Source organism: Bos grunniens, chromosome 7 (genome assembly GCF_055505025.1).
Source record: "Bos grunniens cultivar Pamir isolate PY7600 chromosome 7, Bosgru_T2T1.0, whole genome shotgun sequence".
Lineage (NCBI taxonomy): Eukaryota > Metazoa > Chordata > Mammalia > Artiodactyla > Bovidae > Bos > Bos grunniens.
In genome coordinates this window covers 87,245,124-87,269,514 of record NC_141171.1, presented here as the reverse complement: position 1 = coordinate 87,269,514, position 24,391 = coordinate 87,245,124, and the positions used below count along the sequence as shown (strand labels likewise).

At 36.4% G+C, this 24,391-nt stretch overlaps 1 protein-coding gene across 19 annotated transcripts in view; it reads left to right on the top strand.

Moving 5' to 3' along the window:
• CCNH (cyclin H) overlaps window positions 1-24,391 on the top strand; it is a 420,860-nt gene that overhangs the window by 168,199 nt on the left and 228,270 nt on the right. For 4 of the 19 annotated variants that reach the window (XM_086412918.1, XM_086412924.1, XM_086412911.1 and 1 more), the window contains exon 1: window positions 7,393-7,576. The exons of 9 other annotated variants lie outside the window; for them this stretch is intronic. The gene's annotated coding sequence lies outside the window, so the exon portion shown is untranslated. Of the gene's footprint in view, window positions 1-7,019; window positions 7,577-24,391 lie in introns of those variants that run through there. 6 more of the 19 variants (XM_086412938.1, XM_086412936.1, XM_086412931.1 and 3 more) reach the window with 3 other exon arrangements.

Genomic DNA, 24,391 nt, shown 5'->3' with positions numbered 1-24,391 from the left:
AAATTTAACTTCTGCAGATTCAAATATGCTTACTTTATGAAAGAAAAAGAGTGAGAATGAGCTATAAATAACTATATAAGTAATATGGTTGATTCTGCCTACCACTTCACTCAAAGAGCAGGTGCATGTGAACAAGGAGGGGTGTTCTGCTGTGTTCGCTCTGCTGCTCTTTATGATGGGACTCTACACCATATTCAATAGAGTTCATGTGCTTAAAGACATGTTATGGTGCCTTCCATGTTGGGTAATGACAGAACAGGTAATTTGAACCCAACCAGCAAGTGAAGCCCCTAGAGGTATATTTATCAAAAAGCTAATGAAGTTTAGGTTTCAGGGCTCTTCACTTGATGTTTTCTCTCAAGGCCTTGTATCTAATTTTGTATCATTTTTTCTTAAAGAGGGACCCAAGATTGTTTAAGTTCATATTCCACAAAACACAATAGCTAACCAGAAAAAATACTGGAGTTCAAAATGATACTGAGGTATAACCATGTCAATTTCCATGATAATATAGAAATCTAAGAGCACCAGGTCTTGCAGGCTCCTTTTGTGCAGGAGATGTTTGCAGATCTAAAAAGAACTTTGCTTTGAGAAGCTGTGCGGTAGCTTCAACAACTTCTTTGATCTTGAGCAACAAAAGCTAAATCCGAGGCTTAGCAAGGCAGGTGGCCCTGGTGAACAAACCCTGTGGGCTATACCTTACGAAGCATGGACAAATAGGAAGTACTACAACCTTGGCAAGCATGTGCAATGAGCTCTCAGCCTTCTAGGTTGCACAGAAAACTTCACACTTTGATACTGACTGACAGTCATCTGTTTTGCTTGTGCCTCCAGATGCCTGACAGAGAAGGCAATGGCACCCCACTCCAGTACTCTTGCCTGGAAAATCCCATGGATGGAGGAGCCTGGTGGGCTGTAGTCCATGGGGTCACGAAGAGTCGGACACAACTGAATGACTTCACTTTCCCTTTTCACTTTCATGCATTGGAGAAGGAAATGGCAACCCACTCCAGTTTTCTTGCTTGTAGAATCCCAGGGACGGGGGAGCCTAGTGGGCTGCCGTCTATGGGGTTGCACAGAGTCGGACACGACTGAAGCGACTTAGCAGCAGCAGCAGCCGGATACCTGACAAAAGGAAATTCTTGCTAAAGGAAGATAACTTCATTTTAGGTTTCAAAGTATTTATACAAATTATTTTTCAAATAGAACATCTATCACCCAATCAAAAATGAGGGGAAAAGACAACATAAGCAGTTGTCAACACTATAAATAGATCCACAGGCACATTAGTCAAAGAAATCATAAGATAGTTTATAAAGAAACTCTGCTTATTATGCACTTGGAATTATGCATTTGATAATCTCCAAATATCAAATAAGAACTGGAAATTATGAATAGTGATATAGCTTATTAAAAAAATCCTGATTCTGTGGCTAAAATGCAGAGAAACTTAAGAACTCCCTGCAAAGCACAATGGCAAATGAGATATACAGGAAGAGAATTAAAGAAACAAGAGATAAATCAGAAGAAGCTGCCCCTAGAGTAATGGAATAACAAAAATAAACAAATAGGACCTAATTAAACTTGAAGGCTTTTGCAGAGCAAAAGGAAACCATAAATAAAACAAAAAGACAACCTATACAATGGGAGAAAATATTTGCAAAGGATGCAACCAACAGGAGATTAGTTTCTAAAATATTCAAACAGTTCATACAGCTCAATACCAAACACAAACAACCTAATCAAAAAATGGGCAGCAGATTTAAATAGACATTTCTCCATAGAAGACATACAGATGGTCAACAGGTATATGAAAAAGTGCTCAGCATCACTAATTATTGGAGAAATGCAAATCAAAACTTCAATGAGGTACCACCTCACTCCTGTCAGAATGGCCATCACCAAAAAATCTACAAACAATAAATGCTGGAGAGGGTGGGGGGAAAAAGAAACATCCTACACCATGGGTGGGAATGTAAATTGGTATAGCCACGATGAAGAGCGATATGGAGGTACCTTGAAAAACTACAAATAGAGCTACCATGTGATCCTGCAATGCCACTCTTGGGCATATATCTGGAGAAAACCATAATTTGTAAAGATACATGCACCCCAGTGTTCATTGCAGCATTATTTACAATAGCCAAGACATGGAAGCAGCCTATGTCCATTGACAGGTGAATGAATAAAGATGTAGTACAGTGGAATGTTGTTCAGCCATAAAAAGAATGAAATAATGCTATGCAGCAACATGGGTGGATGTAGAGATTATCATTATAACTGAAGGAAGCCAACCAAAGACAAATATACAAATATCATATGATATTACTTATTTGTGGAATCTAAAAAAATGATACAAATGAACTAATTTATAAAATAGAAGCCCATAAACAGAAAATAAGCATATGGTTATCAAAGAGGAAGAGGGGAAAGATAAATTAGGAGTTTGGGGTTAACATATATTAGTTATATATATATATATTATATATATATAGTTATAATATATATATAACATATATTAAATAGATAACCAACAAGAACCTACTAATGTATAGCACAGAGAACTATGCTCAATATTTTGTAATAACCTATAAAGGAAAAAATCTGAAGAAGAATAAATACATTTCATATATATATGAAACTAGATCACTGTGATACACAGTTGAAACTAACATGACATTGCAAATCAGTTATACTTCAATATAAGAAAAAGAACAAGGCACCCCTTTCAGTGCAAATGGCTTTCTGGCCTATACAAAGATAATTAGGGGCAAAAAGATCTTTGAGTCCATTTGTTATTATTACAATCTTGTAAAGAAATTGACTCTCAGTCTCTCATGTCCAGTCCTAATTTAGATTTGGGAAAGGACTCTGACTGGGCCATGTACTAATATCAAAGATTCATCCTTGGTCTAATCGACTATGATTAACGAGATTTCTGCACTTTGCAGTGTCCCCAAAACACATAGCGTAGGGCATGTATACTCTAATTCCAAGTGTAGAATTTGACACGCAAATAACAGTGGCAGAAGACATGCAAACGGGAACTAAGGTAGAAGTTTTTGATAGTTATTTTGACTGAACATGGAAGCATATCGGATGTGTGGTATAAAAAGGGAGGAGGGAGAAAAAGAGAATTTAAATTAGTACCACTGGAGGACATGTATCCCTGAATGGTGTGTAAAGATAGACAAATTAATAGGTTACTTAAAATTTTCTTTTTTGGTTGTAGAATTATTTTGTCTGAGACTGGGTTATGTCATGGCTTTGTCATACTGTATAAATATATAGCTTGGGGAGTTGTGGGAAAAAAATCAATAAAATGATACAAAGATTTTGTTTATCTTTAAAATATGTTGTTCTAGATTATTTTATAAAATATATAATATTCCACCCCAATAAGTTACATATCTGTTACAGTAGAATTGATTTTTTTAAATGTGTTTTAGAGACTTTTCATTACTTTTAAAAACTGGTCTAATGCTGATATATAATAAAAAAAATATATGTACTATGATACAGAAATCCCTTTTCTGGGAATCTGTCCTACAAAAGCAATGGTATAATAACAGCAGAAAAATGTTTATTTCACTATTTTTTCTGAAACAAAAGCCTACAAATAATGTGGTAATGTAATGTCCAGTAAAACTGAATGGCTGAATAAATTATGCTGTCATATAAAATGACTATTATATAAAAATTAAAAAGATTATGACATGTTTATATATATTAATTTGGAAATGTGTGCATATCATATTCTTAGCTGAAAAAGGCAGTGCATTGAGTTCTAAGAATAGCATGCTGCTGCTGCTGCTGCTAAGTCGCTTCAGTCGTGTCCGACTCTGTGCGACCCCAGAGACGGCAGCCCGCCAGGCTCCTCTGTCCATGGGATTTTCCAGGCAAGAGTACTGGAGTGGGGTGCCATTGCCTTCTCTGAAGAATAGTATATTATGTCTTAAAACTGTATTTACATAAATATATATTAGCAATATATATATATATATATGAAAATAGGGGGAAATAAATGCAAAGTTTAAATAGTAATTATTTCTAGAAATTAAATGTGAAGTGAGGAAAAAGGACAGAGGGGAAATCTCGCACTTTACTCATGCATTGCTTTATTATATTTACGTATTTATTTGTGACTGTGTTGGATCTTCGTTGCAGTATGCGGGATCTCTTGCTGTAATGCTTGGGCTTCTCTCCGGTTGCAGTGCGCAGGCTCCAGAGCACATGGACCTGTGGCTGCGGCACGTGGGCTTGGTTTCCCCTGCCTCCCAGGCATGTGGGATCTTAGTCCCTGACCAGGGATCAAAACTATGTCCACTGCACTGGAAGGTGGATTCTTAACCACTGGACCATCAGGGAAGTCCCTACTCATGCATTATTTTAAGGTGATAGAATCAAGAATAACTTCCCCCCAGGGTTTTTTAAGTAAGGAGATATACAGGACACATTAATGAAAGGTCTCAAAGAGATACATGCCAAATAATAGTGATTGCGCCTGGGAGTGGAGGTGGGGAATTGGAGTACAGGATTTTCAATAGAATATTATATACCTGTTTTGTTTAATTTTTTCAACAAATAAAAACCACGTTTTACTTAATACAAAACAAAAATATTATTTCCTAGATCAGCTCTGCTTTTATTTTTAAAACCACTGGATGAACTCATTAGGACCAGGATTACTTCTTTTTGTCTCCAGCAAACCAGCCTTCTTTATCCAGAAGAGATTCAATATGGATACATGCTATCCTCCTTCATAGGCATGAAAACAAATTCAGATTTCACAGTGAACCAAAACAAACAAGAAGCCTCCAAACCACATAATCATTCATTCAGGTACTTATTCATTTAACTAACTTCAAAATAACCAAATAGGAGTACATCAAGCTAAAAAGCTTTTGTACAAAGAAACTATCAGCAAAGGAGAAAAGGCAGTCTGTTGAATGTGAGATAGTATTTGCAAATGATATATCTGATAAAGGGTTAGCATCCAAATATATAAAGAATTCATACAACCTGACTAAAACATGGACAAGAGGACATGAATAGACATTTTTCCAAGGAAAACACACAGATAGCCAACAGACACATTATAACATGCTCAACATCACTAATCAGAGAAATGTGAATCAAAATAATGAGATATCACCTCCCATGTGTCAGAATAACCGTCATCAAAAGACAATAAATGCTGGTGACCTCATAGAGAAAATGTTAATTTCGTGTACTGTTAGTGGGATTGTAAATTGGTGCAGTCACTAAGAAAAATAGTATCAAGGTTCCTCAAAAAACTAAAAATAGAAGTGCCATGTGATCCATCAGTTTCACTTCTGGGTATTTAACTGAAGAAAACAAAAGTACTAATTTAAAAATATATACACATGCCTATGTTCATCTCAGAGTTATTTATGACAGCCAAGATATGGAAGCAACCTAAGTAGCCATCAATAGATGAATGGATAAAGAAGTGGTATATGTATACAATGGAATACTTCTCAACCATTAAAAAGAAAAAAGAAGTCTAGCCATTTGCAACATGGATGGATTTAGAAGGTGTTATACTAACTGCAATGTCAGAAACAGACAAATGGTATATGATTTCACTGAGATGTGAAATCTAAAACAAACAAAAAAATGAACAAAACAAAACAGACTCATAGATTAGGGTTAGTGAACAAATGGGTGGTAGTTGCAGAGGGGGAGGTTGGTGACATAGATGAAGAAGAGGTACAAGCCTCCAGTTATAAAATAAATAAGCCATGGGGATGTAACATATAGCATAAAATATGGTCAAAAATATTGTAATAACTTTGTATGGAGACAGATGGCTACTAGACTTGCTGTGATCACTTTATAATGTATGCAAATGTGAAATCACTATGTAGTACACCTGAAACTAACATGGAGGAAGTCTTCTGTTTCATAGCTTTTAATACTGTCTATATGCTGAAAAATCAACAAGCTCAGATACGCACATGATACCACTCTAATGGCAGAAAGTAAAGAGGAACTAAAGAACTTCTTGATGAGGGTGAAAGAATGAAAAAACTACTTTGAAACTCAACATTAAACTAAGATCATTGCATCTGGTCCCATCACTTCATAGCAAATAAAAGGGGGAAAAGGGGAAGCAGTGAAAGATACTCTTTTCCTGGGCTCCAGAATCACTGCAGATGGTGACTGCAGCCATGAAATTAAAAGACACTTGCTCCGTGGAAGGAAAGCCTTGACAAACCTAGACAGCATATTTAAAAGTAGAGACATCACTTTGCCAACAAAGGTCTGTAGAGTGAAAGCTATGGTTTTTTGAGTAGTCATGTACAAATGTGAGAGTTGGACCATAAAGAAGGCTGAGCACCCAAGAATTGATGCTTTTGAATTGTGATGCTGGAAAAGACTCTTGAGAGATCCTTGGACACTAAGGAGATCAAACCAGCCAATTCTAAAGGAAATCAACCCTGAATATTCATTGGAAGCAATGATGCTGAAGCTGAAGCTCCAGTAATTGGCCACCAGATATAGAGACAACTCATTGGAAAAGACCCTGATGCTGGGAAAGATTGAAGGCAAAAGAAGGGGGTGGCAGAGGATAAGATGGTTTAATAGCATCATGGACTCAATGGACATGAATTTGAGCAAACTCCAGGAGATATTGGAGGTCAGAGGAGCCTGGTATGCTACAGTCCATGGGGGCTGCAAGGAGTCGGACACTACTTACCAACTGAACAATATACTAAAATTTCCAAACTTTTGTTTCTTCAGCCCCCAAACCTTCTCTGCACTTCAGATCTATGTATATAACTATTTATGTGACATCCTCATCTGGATGTTTAATAGCAATGCAAAATTGAGCTTCTAATCTTCACCATCCTTCCTTTACCAACTGTTCCTGAGTTCCTGACACCAAAAAAAAAACACAAAAACAACTCTGCTCCAACCACATCCTTTCCCTGTTTAGGCCTACAAATTGAATGACCCCACCCCCAACGGTGGTGTTAGATTGGAGAGGACGCCTGGACCCAGTAGCCTAGACTTTTCACAGAGGCTGAATTCTGACTTGTCAGGTGTGGAATCTGATATTAATTGCGGAGGAGACCAATAGCCTTTTTGTGGCAACATAATTCAATCAAGCCACATCTTCCCTGGAGTTGTATTTATGTGTTGGGATAAACTATGCCATAATAATACTTCAAAATTCCCTCTGCTTTAGGGTGAAGCTGCCCTGGAAGGGCCTTTGCTCGAAACACACCTGGTTAGTTTCAGCCTCCTCCTTGACTTTGTTTTCGCCACTCTTTTATTGGTTTCATCTGGGAGCATTTTATTAGATCACTAGCACATGACTCCTTGGGTTAGGATTCACTTCCAGAGAATCTAGCCTGTGATGCTACTTTATTTGCACCGACAAACCGTTGCACTTCCTTGAGCTGGGTTGCCTCGTAGGATCCCCACTGCCTTCGGTGGCATTAAGTTTCAACAGAAGCAGAACAAGATTTCTGGCTGAGAGTCTGGAATTACCTCTACTGAATGCTACAATTCATTTCCATTTGGAGATGCAAATATTCCTGTGAAGGTATTTTTGTGCCTTGACATATTCTATCTAAATCCAGTAGTACTGACTTAAAGGAAACTTTATTTTCAAAGGTCACATTAATTTCTCCTGATGTGTTAGGTACAAAATGTCTGAGAAATTCATAGATGGGGCCTTTACTCTTATGCAACCAACTTAAAACAAAAATTTTAATTTTTAAATGTAGTTAGTTAAAAAACGTACAAGGCTGTCTACTGTGACTTTGAAACTGTTGCTCTCTACCAGCAATCAAATATAGGTATCAATAATTTATCTTCTAAAAATAAGTGGTATTGAATAATTGCTCTGTTTTTTAAAAAATTTTATTTTTTAATTGAAGGATAATTGCGTTACAGAATTTTGTTGTTTTCTCTCAAACATCAATATGAATCACCCATAGGTGTACTAAGGCTGTTTTAAGTCACCACATGTCACTCTAAGTTGTACTTCTTAAAAGAACATTCAGATTTCATTCTAATTCAAACTTCAGTTTAAAAAAAAAGCATAATTGGGAATTGAACTGAACTATCTTTAGATTCACTTTCTCAGCTAAGCTGATTTTTTTTCATGTTTTAATTGCTCCCTAATTTCTCTATTATTGCTGCATGTCCTAAAATAAATTTTCCATCTGCTCTTTCCATGTTTGATTGTCATGTTGGTTCTCTTTGAAACTGCTAAACAAGCAGCTTTTCTAATCGCAATTTGTGGCTGTGGTGCTCTTCAGAGCTTGCTCTGCATATAGAAAATGCACTTGCTGTTAAAAAATACAGAATAGATTGAATATAACTTGATAATCCCATTTGTGGATATAGATTGTATTCTGTAGCAGTCTTATTCCCATATTTAGTAAATTCTGGTAAACAATTTCTGGGGAAAAAAGTGATTTAAAGAAAATACCAAACATCTGTGCTTGTTTTCTCCAGATATTTCTCCAACTTTTACTAGGCTCTTAAGTTCTTAGATCAATTTTAAAAGGAATAGTGCATGTTGGCTTATTTAAAAAATATGAGATATTCTATAATTAAGACACTTTTCTTAAAATAAGGAAAGATAAAGAAATATGTTGCTATGTGAATGTGTTTTATATGTCTGAATAACAAACTTACATTAAAGTGATCAGAATAACAGTGAGTTATTTCAGAGACTACTATACAAGATTAAAGGATAGTTAAGTATGAATTTCTTTCCTAACATTATATTGAAAAATACAAATATAATAAAGGAACACACATTCTTCAATGGATAGAATTGAATTACAATTCTACAATTAATAGAAAAATTAATTGTACAATTAATAGAAAAATCCAATAGCTTGATTCTGTGACTTAAGGCCACCCATGGTCAATTGATTAAGCTAATATTTTCATCATTCAGAAATTTATTACAAATATAAAACTGACTCTGCTTTTAGGGCAGTGAAGTAGTAAATTTGGGGAAAGTGATTTGACCACATACTGTGTAAGTCTTAACATCAGTAACTTTTACTGTAGTAAGTCCACTACAAGTAGGTTACAAGTAAGAAAATAAGCAGACTTATACAATGACACATGTTCCCTGGGGGAGAATGGATACGTATATGTATAGCTGAGTCCATTGGCTGTACACCTGAAACTATCACAATTAGCTATACTCCAGTACTCTTGCCTGGAAAACCCCATGGATGGAGGAGCCTGGTAGGCTGCAGTCCATGGAGCCGCTAAGAGTCAGACACGACTGAGCGACTTCACTTTCACTTTTCACTTTCATGCATTGGAGAAGGAAATGGCAACCCACTCCAGTGTTCTTGCCTGGAGGATCCCAGGGACAGGGGAGCCCCGTGGGCTGCGGTCTATGGGGTCACACAGAGTCGGACACGACTGAGGTGACTTAGCAGCAGCAAAACAAAATAAAAAGTTCAAAAATAAGACATATATTTAATGGTATTCATTTCAATGGTTATTTGTGATGGCACAGTGTAAATATTTTGGCTACCCAACATAAAAGGAATGCTTTAATGAATTAGAGTATGTCCATTTATGGACAATAATTTAGCAATTAAAATTCATTTTAGGGGAACATTTGATCTCTTATAAATGCTCACAAAATATAAAATGAAGTTATAAAATAATTCATGTGATTATAATTTATTATATAAATACAGAAAATTGTGGCAGCATTGTACAGAAATGTTAACTGTGATTTTCTCTGTGTTATGAAGTTACTGATGATTTTTATTTTCCCTTTTACATGTATATTTTTTTCAAATTTCCACAAGAGTAATACTATATTTTAGCTAGAGGAAATCTATGAAAATTATACTTTAAGCTTTTTATATTGTAATGCTAAATCACTACTTTATACACATATCAAAGAGATAATTGAGGACTAGCTTAATTAATCTTTAGGACTGGTGAGGAAAGAAAATGTGAGCATGTGACTTTAAGTTGAGCTGAAATATATCGGAAGGAAGTCAGGAGTTCTTAGTATTTCATTTTTTTTAGAGTAGTTTTCAGTATGAAGAGACTGAGAAACGGTTACCTTTTCACCTCTAGTTTTAAACAGAAATGCATGTGTGCAACCTGAATCTATGGGTTGATATTTCTGTACTCTGGGCCTGTCAATCCCTCACCTTTCCAGAACACTACACCAATAAAGTGAATTATTTTCAAGAATAACGAAACAGAGAAAATGTGATCCATAATTGACTTCTTTGTTCTGCCAATTGACTAAGTGACACTTAGTCATCTCTAAGTGCCTGGAGAAAATAAAAGGTATTTCTTTTGTGAACCTGATGAACAATTAGGCAATTGTAAGGCATTGAACGACAAAGTGGAGAATGCAGCGTAATATTGTTTTATGCCTCTTTCCTCCCTTTCTCTTTTTATTTTTGGAGGAAAAAAAATGCTCGAGGCAGATATTTTACTCTCCCTCCTACTCTCTAGCTTTTAAAATAATGATGAACATTTGCTGTGGCTAACATAGAGGGATACAAGCCATGGTTCAAATAGAGAAGTTGTTTTCTAAGTTAACCAGCACACTGCTTAGGAAAAAAAAAAAATGCTTCCAGGCTTTTAAACTTTGTTCAAAGTTCAGAAGGTCTGATAAGTACTTCCAAATTTCATTCCCTGAAACAACTGCAAGTTTTTCGTGTTGGGGGTTATAGTACACTGCTGTTTGCAGTATTCATTATCTTTCAAACTCTGCTCAGATGGTTATAGGGCATCCTTTCTAAAACTACAAAGGCTTTGAAAGTTGTCAGTTGTAAAGGATTGTCTTTGGTTCATACAAAATAACATGGCTCTCTTTATCAAGTTTATGCTAACAAAAGCTGTATTATGTGGAATCATAGAAAATCATGTACTGGTTTTACTTCATCACTCAATTGATACATTCACATATGCAGGTATACACATATACATATTTATATTTGACATTTATTAAGGGTAGACTTCTCAGTAAAGCAACATGATAGACTGAACACTACAATGTAACTCTTCCTGTTGCAACACAGAAATGCTGGATTAATATAATAAATAGACCACTACAAATACCCTTTTGACACAAATAGACCCATCTCAGAAGCTAGCAGCAAGTGTTAGGCAGCCCACAAAGTGCTGGATATGAAATGTCGGGCAAAGGGGATAACGCTGGGATTCTAACAACCACAGGGACATAGGAGATAGGGCCTTAAGGCTAAATAACCATGCAGGGTAAAAAATATGTACAAATTTCAAATCAGAAAAAAGAAAATAAAATTCCAACAATCCAATAGTAATCTAAAAGGAGCAGAGGAAAAAGAAGCAAATGCAGTAATGTAACATAATAGATGAAAAACTGTAATATAGAAATAAGTTCACATTGCAGTCATAATAAATGTAAACTAATAGAAGACACTCAAAAATAAACTCAGGTGTTAGAATAAAAGAAAATATAGATACCAAAAATGAAAAGAAATCACCATAGAACCAAGTAAAGTATAATTTCCCATAACTGAAGGAAGAGAGTTTCAGAATGAAAAAGACCCCTAAAAACAGAGCAAAATACACCAATGCCAAACTAGATTGTCAGGAGATTTGGGACCACTAGGGGAAAAGAGATGGTAAAAGTTTCCCCCAGAGCAGGTCAGGGAAGATGTCATACAAAGGATCAGAAAGGCAGATCTCAATAGTAACACGGAAGCTAAAAGAAAATGGAGGCTCTGTTCACAGAAGGAAAAAATATATATAAATCATATATCTGATGAGTAAATATCCAGAATATATAAAGAACTACAACTCAACAAGAAGCAGTTCAGTTCAGTCGCTCAGTTGTGTCTGACTCTTTGCGACCCCATGGACTGCAGCACACCAGGCTTCCCTGTCCATCACCAACTCCCGGAGCTTACTCAAACAAAAAATAAAGAACTTGAATAAAGGACATTTCTCCAAAGACGATAAACAAATGGCTAATAAGCATGTAAAAAGATGCTCAGTTATCACAAACTGTTAGAGAATAGCAAATCAAAACCACAATGACATACCGCTATACACCCATTAGGATGGTCACTATAGAAAAAAACAACAGAAATAAACTAGTGATGATGTAGAGAAATTGGAACCCTGGTGCACTGTTACTGGAAATGAAAAATGGTGCAACTGCTATGGGTAACAGTATTGAGGCTCTTCAAAAAATTAAAAATAGGGTTACCATATGATCCAGTAATCCCACCTGTGGGTATATCTATCCAAAACAACTGAAAGCAAAGTCTCAAAGTTATTTGTACACCATATCTATAATAGCATTATTCACAGAAGCCAAGAGGTGAAAACAATACAATTTCTATCAGTGGATGAATATATAAAGAAAATATGTGTTCAGTCACTAAATTGTGTCTGACCTTTTGCAACCCCATGGACTGCAGTATTCCAGGTTCCTCTGTCCTACACTATCTCTCTGCTGCTGCTGCTAAGTTGCATCAGTTGTGTCCGACTCTGTGTGACCCCATAGATGGCAGCCCAACAGGCTCCTCTGTTCCTGGGATTCTCCAGGCAGCAATACTGGAGTGGGTTGCCATTTCCTTCTCCAATACATGAAACTGAAAAGTGAAAGTGAAGTTGCTCAGTCGTGTCCGACTCTTAGCGACCCCATGGACTGTAGCCCAACAGGCTCCTCCATCCATGGGATTCTCCAGGCAAGAGTACTGGAGTGGGTTATCTCCCTACACTAGCTCAAATTCATGTCCATTGAGCTGGTGCTGCTATCTAACCATCTCATCCTCCGTGCCCCTTTCTCTAACAGAATATTATTCAGCCAAAAAAGACATCACAAGAAAAACTTTCTGAACTATCAAAGTAATAGATTTTTTCCCCAGAGAATGTTAGTCATCCTTGGAACCAAAAATTGGGGTAGGTTTTTATGAGAAGGAAAGCAAAAGGGAGTGGTAGTACTGCAAGGGAAAAAGGTGTAGAGGGTGTAGAGGAACAGGTTTCAGAATGCCAGAAATGAAAACCACCTTAGGCTTAGTTGCTCAGTAAATGCCAATTGACCTGGGACTTTTTAAACTTTAAATGTATTTAGTTTCAATTGGAGGATAATCGCTTTACAATATTGTGTCGGTTTCTGCCATGCATCAGTATGAATCAGCCATAGGTATAGTATGTCCCCTCCCTCTTGAACCTCCCTCCCATCTTCCTCCCCCCCTGACGCCTCTAGGTTGTCACAGGGCACCAACTTTTTAATGAAAGTCAAAGAGGATGGCTCTGGAGGAATGGCTCTCCCCCTGCCCCTGCCTTCCTCACTCATTAATCACACACTGGGCAAGAATTGGCAGATTCACATTGTTGGGGTTTTTTGGAGTATAGTTGATTTATGATGTTCTGGTGTTGTGTTAGTTTTTTGTGAATGGTAAAGAAAATAACAGTATTTTAACACTGACTCTTTCTGGGACAAGTCAAAAGTTGCCATTGAAGAAGTCCAAGCTCTCAGCTCATTGTAACAGGAATGAGGCTGGGGATTATATTAATCTTGAGTTTTTGGAATTACCAAAAAGGAAGTAGAGCAAGGGAAACATGAAAGGAAAGATATGCTTAGAAATACTTGCAATATTTGATTTGAATAATCCACAGATATGAGTTTATTTTCTACCCCTGAAACTGGTAAAGTGGAGGTCTTGTTTATATATAGCACAAGTATATTCAAGTCACAGTATAAATGTTTCTTCTTTAATTCAGTTCAGTCGCTCAGTTGTGTCCGACTCGTTTCGACCCCATGGACTGCAGCACGCCAGGCCTCCCTGTCCATCACCAACTCCCGAGTTTACTCAAACTCACGTCCATCGAGTCGGTGATGCCATCCAATCATCTCTTCCTCTGTTGTCCCCTTCTCCTCCTGCCTTCAATCTTTCCCAGCATCAGTGTCTTTTCCAGTGAGTCATTTCTTCACATCAGGTGGCCAAAGTATTAGAGTTTCAGCTTCAGCATCAAATCTCCTTAGTAACATCAAATATAAGGTAAGCTAGAAGCTTATCTATAGACAGAATATGAAGCTTTTGTCTGGCTACCTCTCCTACTACCTAAACAGTCACACAGTACTTTAATGGCAGGTTTGGTAAGGCAGGACCAATTCCAATGTTTAAAAATGCTTGACGAAGGCCTGTATACTTAATAATTCCTTCTGTGAAACTGCTTACTTATAGAGATAGGTCTGGATTCACAGTTGAGAGGATTGCATAGTCGATAAAAGGAGGAAGGATATTTATTTTGCCACTTAAATTAGCATTTTAGACCTATATGGAGCCCTTATTTTTTCTCATTTGTAATTAGTAGAGTTTTTTTTTTTTAAGATCTGGCATTTTCCATTAAATTTTGGATCCAATTGTCAAGTTAGTTTGAAATCAGACCCCAAATAGATAACAGACATATTTTTAGTTTTTACCATGACCAAGTTTACTAAATATTGTTTACAATAATCTCAGATAATCTTTCTAGCTCAAAATAGAGTATTGAAAATAAAAAAAACCTCATCTCTGCTTATTTTGATTTTGGTTCCATGTGAAAGGAAAAAAAAATGCCTACTTTTAAATTTAAAAAGGAACTTTGTTTTCTGTTACTCAGCCTTAAAATCTTAAAAAATGTGTGGTTCATCTGCCTGAGCAGTGTACACAAGACCAATTTACAGTAGGGCCATGGAGTGCTGATGAAAATCATACTTGCTCTTTCCACTGGGCATCACATTGCATCTGTTTTTGTGATAGCATTGGATTCAGAAATTAAGCACAGCAGGAAGGAAGATCTTGCATAGCTTCAAAATATATTGCATGTCTTGACATTATAGTCTGCTTTTAGAGGGGAAGGTGGGAGGCTGAAAAATCTCTCTACTGTACTCAGGGAAAGTTAAACAAGGGGAAAATAATATGTTTCTCCTTCTAAAGAACATTCATTCCCAGAGCTTACCAGCAGCTAGGCCTGGAATGTCATTCTGATTGGAACACGTATCACAAGATTATTTCCAGTGTCACAAACAACCAAACTTCCCTGATTCCAGAAAACGTAACCTCTACTTTGAAAAATGTATGCTGTAAGGATATATAACACATATACAACGCATAAAAAACAAAGCGTACATCTCTGAAGTAACGCAGAATAAGCACTCATGTCACTGTCAGGCAGACCAAAAATTAGAATATTGCCAGCAACTCAGAAACATCCTCATGCCTCTTCTAACTTAAATGTGTCCCTAAACACTGCAGGTTAGTATTGCATATTTATTGAATTCTTTACAGATAAACTCTTAGGGTATCTATTATTTCATTTTTGATTTCCTTGGCCCCACATTATGTTTGTGAGATTTTTTCACATGTGAGTGTAGGTATAAATTCCTTCATTTTTGTTGCTCTATAGTGGTCCATTGAACAAATGCACACTATTTATCCTGTCTTCTGCTGATGGGCATTTGGGTTGGTTCTCACTCTTGGATATTATGAATAATGTTGCTGTGAATATTGATATATACCTCTTTTGATGCATGTGCACATATGCTTTTTTTTTAACATATCTTAAATCTGAGTTTTATTTTTTCACTTTGTTTTTATTATTTTGTTTTATTGTTATAGAGATTGAAAACTAAGATTTGGGGGAATATGAATACATAAAAGTCTTTGATGCAATGTATACATTTAATGTTATATTTTTTCTACCAAAATCTAAATTTATTTAATATTTATATCTTCCTCCAAAATAAAACAAGGAACTCTGTCCCTTGATCTAGCCCTAAAGACTTTCCTACTATTTTTCTAATGTCTGAAATTTTATTCCCACTTATTTTTTTAATAGTCCTTTTACTTATTTGACTGTGCTGGGTCTTCATTGCTGTGTGGGATTCTCTTGTTGCTGAGTGCAGGCTCTAGAGTGTCTGGGCTTCAGTCGCAGAAGCAGGTGGGCCCAGTGGTCGTGGTGCACAGGCTTAGTTGTCCCGTGGCACGTGGAATCTGCCAGGACCGGAGATGGAACCTATGTCTCCTGCATTGGCGGGCAGATTCTTTACCACAGAGCCACCAGGGAAGCTTCCCACATATTTCTAACCTGATACAAATGAACTGTTTACACACTGTTTAACTAGAATTTCCAACATATCTTATAATTACTTTCATCACTTTAAGAATACATTCCATTCCTTTCTATGCCTTTCTTCTCCCTGAAGTATATGCATTACTAATTCTTACAGGGAGTACCTCTTGGTGGAAAACTCTTGTAAATGTACTTTGATATATCTAGGAATGAAATTGCTAGATCACGTAGAAGGTTCAGCTTCAAAAGATAATTTTATAAGATTGTCCATTGTGTTCAAAGACATTTGTACTTCACCAGCAGGGTGTGAGAATTCCTATTGCTTAATTTACTTGGTACTCACCAGTACTCAATGACCTCAGTCTTTTTCGGTTTACTTGAGTTTCTCTGATCATTGATGATGCTGAGCATTTTTTTCATGTTTATCTGTCAGGTAGATACCCTTTATTGCTCTTTTTTATCTTGAATTATTTATCTTTCTGGAAAACTTTTTACATCTTCAAGACACAAGCCCTTTGACTGTGATGTGTGCAGTCAAATGTTCTACGTCTGCTTTGACTATTATAATGTGGTGAATGTATACTCCCACTCCAGGGATTGCACTTTCACCCTCTTAAAAATGTCTTTTGATTAATAAATATTCTTAATTTTAATACAATACAGACTCCCAAGCATTTTACTTTATGGTCGGCACTTTTCATGTTTCATTTAAGAAATCCTTCACTACCCCAGTGTCATGATGACACGCCTCTGGGTTTTTGTCTGTACTCTTTATGATGTTGGCTTTCACATTTGGATGTGACCTGGAATTAAATTGTGTCTATGGAATCAAGTGAGGTCAAGCTTCATTTTTCTCCACATGGATTTCCAATTACTCAGACCATTGGTAGTCAAAAAGACCACCCTATACCTACTGCTCTGGAGAATCACCTTCTCAAAAAATAAATTGTCATAGGATATCATGAATCTATTTAACTCTTGATTATTTTCATGAATTATTGTCTATCTTTTTGTCAGTAACACACTGTATTAATTACTGCAACTTTTTGGTAAGTTTTTATATTTGCAGAGTAAATCATCAATCTTTTCTTCAGATTGTCTAAGTTATTACTGGCCTTTATCATTACCATAGGTTTTTTATTAATTGAAGTATACTTGACATATTAGTTTCAGGTATACAATATAGTTATTTGACATTTATATACATTGCAAGTTGATCACCATGAAAAGTCTGGTAACTATCTGTAACCATATAAAGTTATTGCAATACTCTTGACTATATTCCCTATACTATACATTACATCCCTGTGACTTATTCATTTTATAATTGGAAACTTGTACCTCTTAATCCTCTTTATCTATTTTGCCTAACGCCCAGTCTCTTCCCTCTGGTGACCACCAGTTTGTCTTCTGTATCCAAGTCTACTTCTGTTTTGTTTGTTCAATTGTTTTGTATTTTAGATTCTACGTATAAGTGAAATCACTTCTGTGTCTTTCTCTGTCTGACTTATTTTGCTGAGCATAATACCCTTTCTGAGTCTATCCATGTTGTCCTAAATAGCAGGATTTCCTTTTTATGGCTGAGTCTTCTTTATTCTCCATTACTCACTTCTTCTTCATCTGTTCATCTATTAAAGGACACTTAGGTTGCTTTCATATCTTGACTATTGTAAATAATTCTGCAGTGAACATAGGAGTGCATACTTCTTTTCAAATTAGTGTTTTCATTTTCTTCAGAGAAATACCCAAAAGAACTGCTAGATTGTATTGTAGTTCCATTTCTTATTTTTTGAGAAATTTCCATACTGTTTTCTATAGTGACTTTACCAAGTTATGTTCCTATCAGCAGGGTATGAGGGTTCTCTTCTCTCCACATCTTCACCAATACTTGTTATTTGATGTCTGGTAATAACCATTGTGACAGGTATGAGAGGATATCTTATTATGGTTTTGAGTTGCATTTCCCTGATGATTAATGATGATGAGCATCTTTTCATGGATCTGTTGGACAGTGCATATTTTCCTGGGGAAAATAAATACTCAGTTCTTCTGCCCATCTTAAATTGGATTCTTGTGGTTTTTTAATATTGAGTTGTATGTGTTTCTTACATATCTTGGATAGTAACACCGTATTGGATAAACCATTTGCAAATATCTTTTCCTATTCAGTATTTTGCCTTTTCACTTTTTATGGTTTCCTTTGCTGTACAAAATCTTTTTAGTTTGATGCAGTCCAATGCAGTTTTTTAGCTTTTGTTGTCCTTGCTTGAGGAGACAGATGCAGAGAAACCAATATTGCCAAGACCAGTGTCAAAGAGCTATTCCCTGTGTTTTCTTCCAGGAGTGTTACGGTTTGGGGTCTTACATTTAAGTCTTTGATCCATTTTGAGTTGTTTTTTTTTTTTTGGTATGGTATTAAAAATGTTCTAGTTTGATTTTCTGCATTTAGTTGTCCAGTTTTCCAAACTCTTTATTAAGGAGACTGTCTTCTCCGCACGTACAGTCTTGACTCTTGCTTCATCAATTAATTTGGGCTTCCCAGGTGGTGCTAGGGATGAAGAACCCACCTGCCAACACGGGAGATGTGAGATGCTGGTTTGATCCCTGGGTCAGGAAGATGGGAGAAGGCATGGCAACCCACTTCAATATTCTTGCCTAGAGAATCCCATGGACAGAAGAGCCTGGAGGGCTATGGTCCACAGAGTTACAAAGAGTTGGACATGGTTGAAGTGACCTGTCATGCATGTGTGGGCTTACTTTTGGACATTATAGTATATTCTACTGATCTATATATCAGATATATATCATGTATATATAATATGTATCTGATATATATATCATATATATGATTTATGGTTACCTTGAGGTTTATATATAACAGCTTATTTATTATAGCTGTCTATTTTGACTTGATGGTTGCCAAGTTTGAGCACATTTTAAAAATACTATATTTTTACTGCTCTACTCACCCACATAATTTACATCTTTTTATTTTGTGTATAACTTAACTAATTAATTAGATATGATGTACTTTTTTCTTTTAACCTGGTTTAATAGGTGATTGATCTATTACTTTTTTTTATGTTTGCCTCTACTACTACTAAGATTTTTTTCTTTCATAATTTTCTTGTTTCTAGTTATGGGATTTTCTATTCCATTTAAAGGAGGTCCTTTAACATTTTTTGTAAGATCAGTTTAGTGGTAATTAACTCTTAGTTTTTGCTTATCTGGGAAACTATCTGCCCTTCAATTCTAAGAGACAAACTTTCTGGGTAGAGTATTCTTGGTAAGCTTTTGTTTCTTTTCAGTATTTTAAAATATCATTCCAGTCCATTTTAGCCTGTAAAGTCTGCTGAAAAAGAAGCTAATAGTCTTTCTTATATGGGTTTTCCATATATGTAAGTGATGAAAGTGAAAGAGGAGAGTGAAAAAGCTGGCTTAAAACCCAACATTCAAAAAACTAAGATCATAGCATCCAGTCCCATCACTCCATGGCAAATAGATGGAGAAACAATGAGAACAGTGACAGATTTTATTTTCTTGGCCTCCAAAATCACTGCAGATGGTAACTGCAGCCATGAAATTAAAAGATGCTTGCTCCTTGGAAGAAAAGCTACGACAATCCTTAAAGTGAAAAAGTGAAAGTGAAGTCACTCTGTCGTGTCCGACTCTTTGCGACCCCTTGGACTGTAGCCCACCAGGCTCCTCCGTCCATGGGATTTTCCAGGCAAGAATACTGGAGTGAGTTACCATTTCCTTCTCCAGGAGATCTCCCGACTCAGGGATTGAACCCAGGTCTCCCGCATTGTAGGCAGACGCTTTACCATTTGAGGCACCAGGGAAGTAAAACCTAGACAGCATATTAAAAAGCAGAGACATTACTTTGCCAATAAAGATCCTCTAGTCAAAGCTATGGTTTTTCCAATAGTCATGTATGGATGTGAGTGTTGGACTATAAAGAAAGCTGAGCGCCGAAGAATTGATGCTTTTGAACTGTGGTACTGGAGAAGACTCTTGAGAGTCCCTTGGACTGCAAGGAGATCAAACCAGTCCATCCTAAAGGAAATCAGTCCTGAATATTCATTGGAAGGACTGATGCTGAAGCTGAAATTCCAATACTTTGGCCAGCTGATGCGAAGAAGTGACTCATTGGAAAAGACCCTGATGCTGGAAAAGATTGAAGGCAGGAGGAGAAGGGGATGACAGAGATTGTTGGATGGCATCACTGACTCGATGGACATGAGTTTGAGCAAGCTCCAAGAGTTGGTGATGGACAGGGAACCCTGGTGTGCTGCAGTCCATGAGGTTGCAAAGAGTTGGAGACTACTGAGAGACTGAACTGAACTTATATGTAATTAGTTTCTTTTTCTTTCTGCTTTTTATATTGTTTCTAACTTCTGACCTTTTGATTATAATGCATCTTGGTGTGGGTCTCTTTGGGTTTATCTTGTTTGGGCTTGAATGTCTTGTTTCCATCACCAGAATGGTAGAGGAGTTTTCAGCCATCAGCCATTCTTCAAACAGGTTTTCTGTCCCTTTCTTTTTCTCTTCTCCATTTGGGATGCCTATAACATGAATGTTAGTTTCCTTGATGTTTTCCCAGAGGTATCTTAAACTATATTCATTTTTCTTTATTCTGTTTTCTTCTTGCTGTTTCAGTTGAGTAATTTCCACTACCCTGTCATAGAGATTACTGCTCTGTTCTGCATCCCCTCGTCTGTTGTTGAGTTCCTCTAGTGCATTTCTCTTGTCAGTAATTCTATTCTTCAGTTTGGTTCTTTTTCATATTTGCTATCCCTTTGTTGAAGTTCTCACTGAGTTCATCCATTCTTTTCTTGAGTTTGAGGAGCATATTTATGACTATTACTTTGATTTCTTTAACTGGTAAGTTGCTTATCTCTGATTTTAGTTCTTTTTCTGAAGTTTTATCTTTTATTTTGAAAGTATTACCTTTCACCTCATTTTGCCTAACCCTCTGTGTTTCTATGCCTTAAAGGTATCAGCAAAGTCTCCATATATCAAAAGAGTGATACCTTTACTATATTAAGTTTTTCAATCTACAACCCTGAACATTTCATTTACTCACGTCTTCTTAGTTCTGTCAATAATATTTTGTAGTTTTCACTAAAAGGGTTTTACATAGCTTCATTTATATTTATTCTTAGGTATTTTTATGCCATTATAGGTGGTTCAGTTCAGTTCAGTTGCTCAGTCATGTCCAACTCTTTGCAACCCCATGAATCACAGCACGCCAGGCCTCCCTGTCCATCACCAACTTCCGGAGGTCACTCAGACTCACGTCCATCGAATCGGTGATGCCATCCAGCCATCTCATCCTCTGTGGTCCCTTTTCCCCCTGCCCCAATCCCTCCCAGCATCAGAGTCTTTTCCAATGAGTCAACTCTTCACATGAGGTAGCCAAAGTACTGGAGTTTCGGCTTTAGCATCATTCCTTCCAATGAACATCCAGGACTGATCTCCTTTAGAATGGACTGGTTGGATCTCCTTGCAGTCCAAGGGACTCTCAAGAGTCTTCTCCATCACCACAGTTCAAAAGCATCAATTCTTCAGTGCTCAGCTGTCTTCACAGTCCAACTCTCACACCCATACATGACTAATGGAAAAACCATAGCCTTGACTAGATGGACCTTTGTTGGCAAAGTAATATCTCTGCTTTTCAATAAGCTATCTAGGTTGGTCATAACTTTCCTTCCAAGGAGTAAGTGTCTTTTAATTTCATGGCTGCAGTCACCATCTGCAGTGATTTTGGAACCCCAAAAAATAAAATCGGACACTGTTTCCACTGTTTCTCCATCTATTTCCCATGAAGTGATGGGACCAGACGCCATGATCTTAGTTTTCTGAATGTTGAGTTTTAAGTCAACTTTTTCACTCTCCTCTTTCACTTTCATCAAGAGGCTGTTTAGTTCCTCTTCACTTTCTGCCATAAGGGTTGTGTCATCTGCATATCTGAGATTATTGATAGTTCTCCCGGCAATCTTGATTCCAGCTTGTGCTTCTTCCAGCCCAGCGTTTCTCATGATATACTCTGCATAGAAGTTAAATAAGCAGGGTGACAATATACGCCTTGACGTACTCCTTTTCTTATTTGGAACTAGTATGTTGTTTTATAGCTTAGACATATACAATCTCAGAATTTCAAAGCACTTAACATAAATCATTATATGATATTTATACTCAAATTACTTTGGCTAAAATAGGTAAGTAGTGAATATTATTCTTATTCAAATAGAATGAGATCTGTAGAGTTACAGATAATTTTAACTAGAAGAGTAAAACATGTTGAACTTTAACGTTGACTGTTAATCTTTGTTTATTAAATCATCTAGTTTTTCTCCAATTATGTACATACAAACTTCATCTGTACTTCTCTGCAGCATGCTCACTCACTGAAAAAAATGATAAGTTTCATGAAAAGTACATGACATTTCCATATACATACGGTTGTGGAAGGTGTAACATGGTACATTGTTTTCAGCTTGCACTATAATTAACATAAATTGGCAGATTAAATATTAAATATAGAAAACACTATATGGTACAACTTAGCTAAATAGTGAATTAAAATCATGAATTTTTAGCAGACCCATGTAGCAGTATGTTAGAAACAAATTCTTTGCTTAACTGTTTAAATTCTTCTTAAAGAGACAGTGAAACAGAAATAGCTATCCTGTTTTTTTTAATTTAATAATGCTAGTAAAGAGGACTTTGTAGAAAGGAAGACTGTTTCTTATTAGACTAGTTGAGAGGTTAGTATCAAACAATCTAAGATTATACATTTTGAGGGGGGAAGAATAAATACTTACTGATTTTGCATACATTAGGTCAACTTATGTAAGATTTGAATAGAAAAAGATCGTGGCAAAACCATGGTTGTATGAAAACTATCATTAATGTATATAATGTGTATAAGGTATATACCAAGAAACTCTGTCACTATGGCTGGGTCTAGGCTCTTTAGATGTTCAGAAATCATTATGAACTGAGATGTACAGAAAGGGATAGACTTTCTATGATCTCTCAGTTTGTCTCCAGCAAATGTTATTTGACGTATTTGATGACAGGCTGCAGTATATTATGGCCAATAGCATAGAATACTTGTAGTGGTGCTAGTATTTATTCCATCTTAATGAGACTGCCTTTTTACCACATGCAGACTTGGTCTGACTGTCTGTTTCCTCAGATAGCTTTGCCACCTTAAGTGGAAAGATCAGTTGGTCAGAATGTAGAGCCATAATGAAAACTAAAGCAAAATGTTGAAAGGGATAAATAAAAAGCAACAACAACTCTCTTGAATAATTTTACCCCTTTTAGAGGATAAGAATACTTTTTTATAATTTTATTTTATTCATTTCTTCCATGTAATTGTAGTTTATATAAAACATCTTTGAGAAACTTCTATGCAGCATATAAATATCTACATCTTTACTTCATTTACATCATAGAAAGACTTTCTATGCATCAAATAAGCTGGACACACTTCCCCTCCCTTGCCTAGACCGTGTATTGTGAGTGAATCACGTAAGTAGTTTATGTAGTTCAGGGATCTTTTTTTTATATATATAAACTATTGGTTTGCTCATGTCCACTACTAGCAAAAAAAGGTTTTACTGGCAAAATTGTAATTCCCTTTGACCTTCTCTGATTGTGCTTGGCACATGACAGTATTGTTGTCCGGTATCTCATTTACAAATAATATAATCAAGTGCATCATGGGTCTTCTAAAACACTGATGATGTATCTGTACTGTGAGCTGCTCTAATAATGGATAAGCTTCGTTATTCTAAGCTCCAAACACACTCATCACAGGAAGATTCTGCAGTATGTCTTGTGTATGTGTACTTGCATTTTGCATCTGAACATGTATATAAGAATTTATGAGCTTTGATTGACAGTTGGGCCCAAATTAGGCTTTTAATTATACTGACTCTTTTTTAAAAAAATCAGGGACCTACCAGGATAGGGAAAAGTAATTGTGATGCTGAGGATGCCCATGCATCCTCAGAATGAAGAAAAGAAATAGGATTTGGGAAACCCCTCTTTAACCACTCTGTTAAGTTGAAATGTATTTAGTTTGTATTCCACGCCCCTCAAAAAATGATGAAATGTGAGACTGCAGAACACTCTCTAGACAAGGAATACAAGAACTGCTTCTAATGTTTTGGGGTTTGGGGGATTTTTTTTTTGCTTGCTTTCTTCCTTCCTTTCTCCCTCCTTCTCTCCCATCTTTCCTTCCTTTTCCCTTCTGTCCTCTGGTTTGTATTTGTTTTGAGAG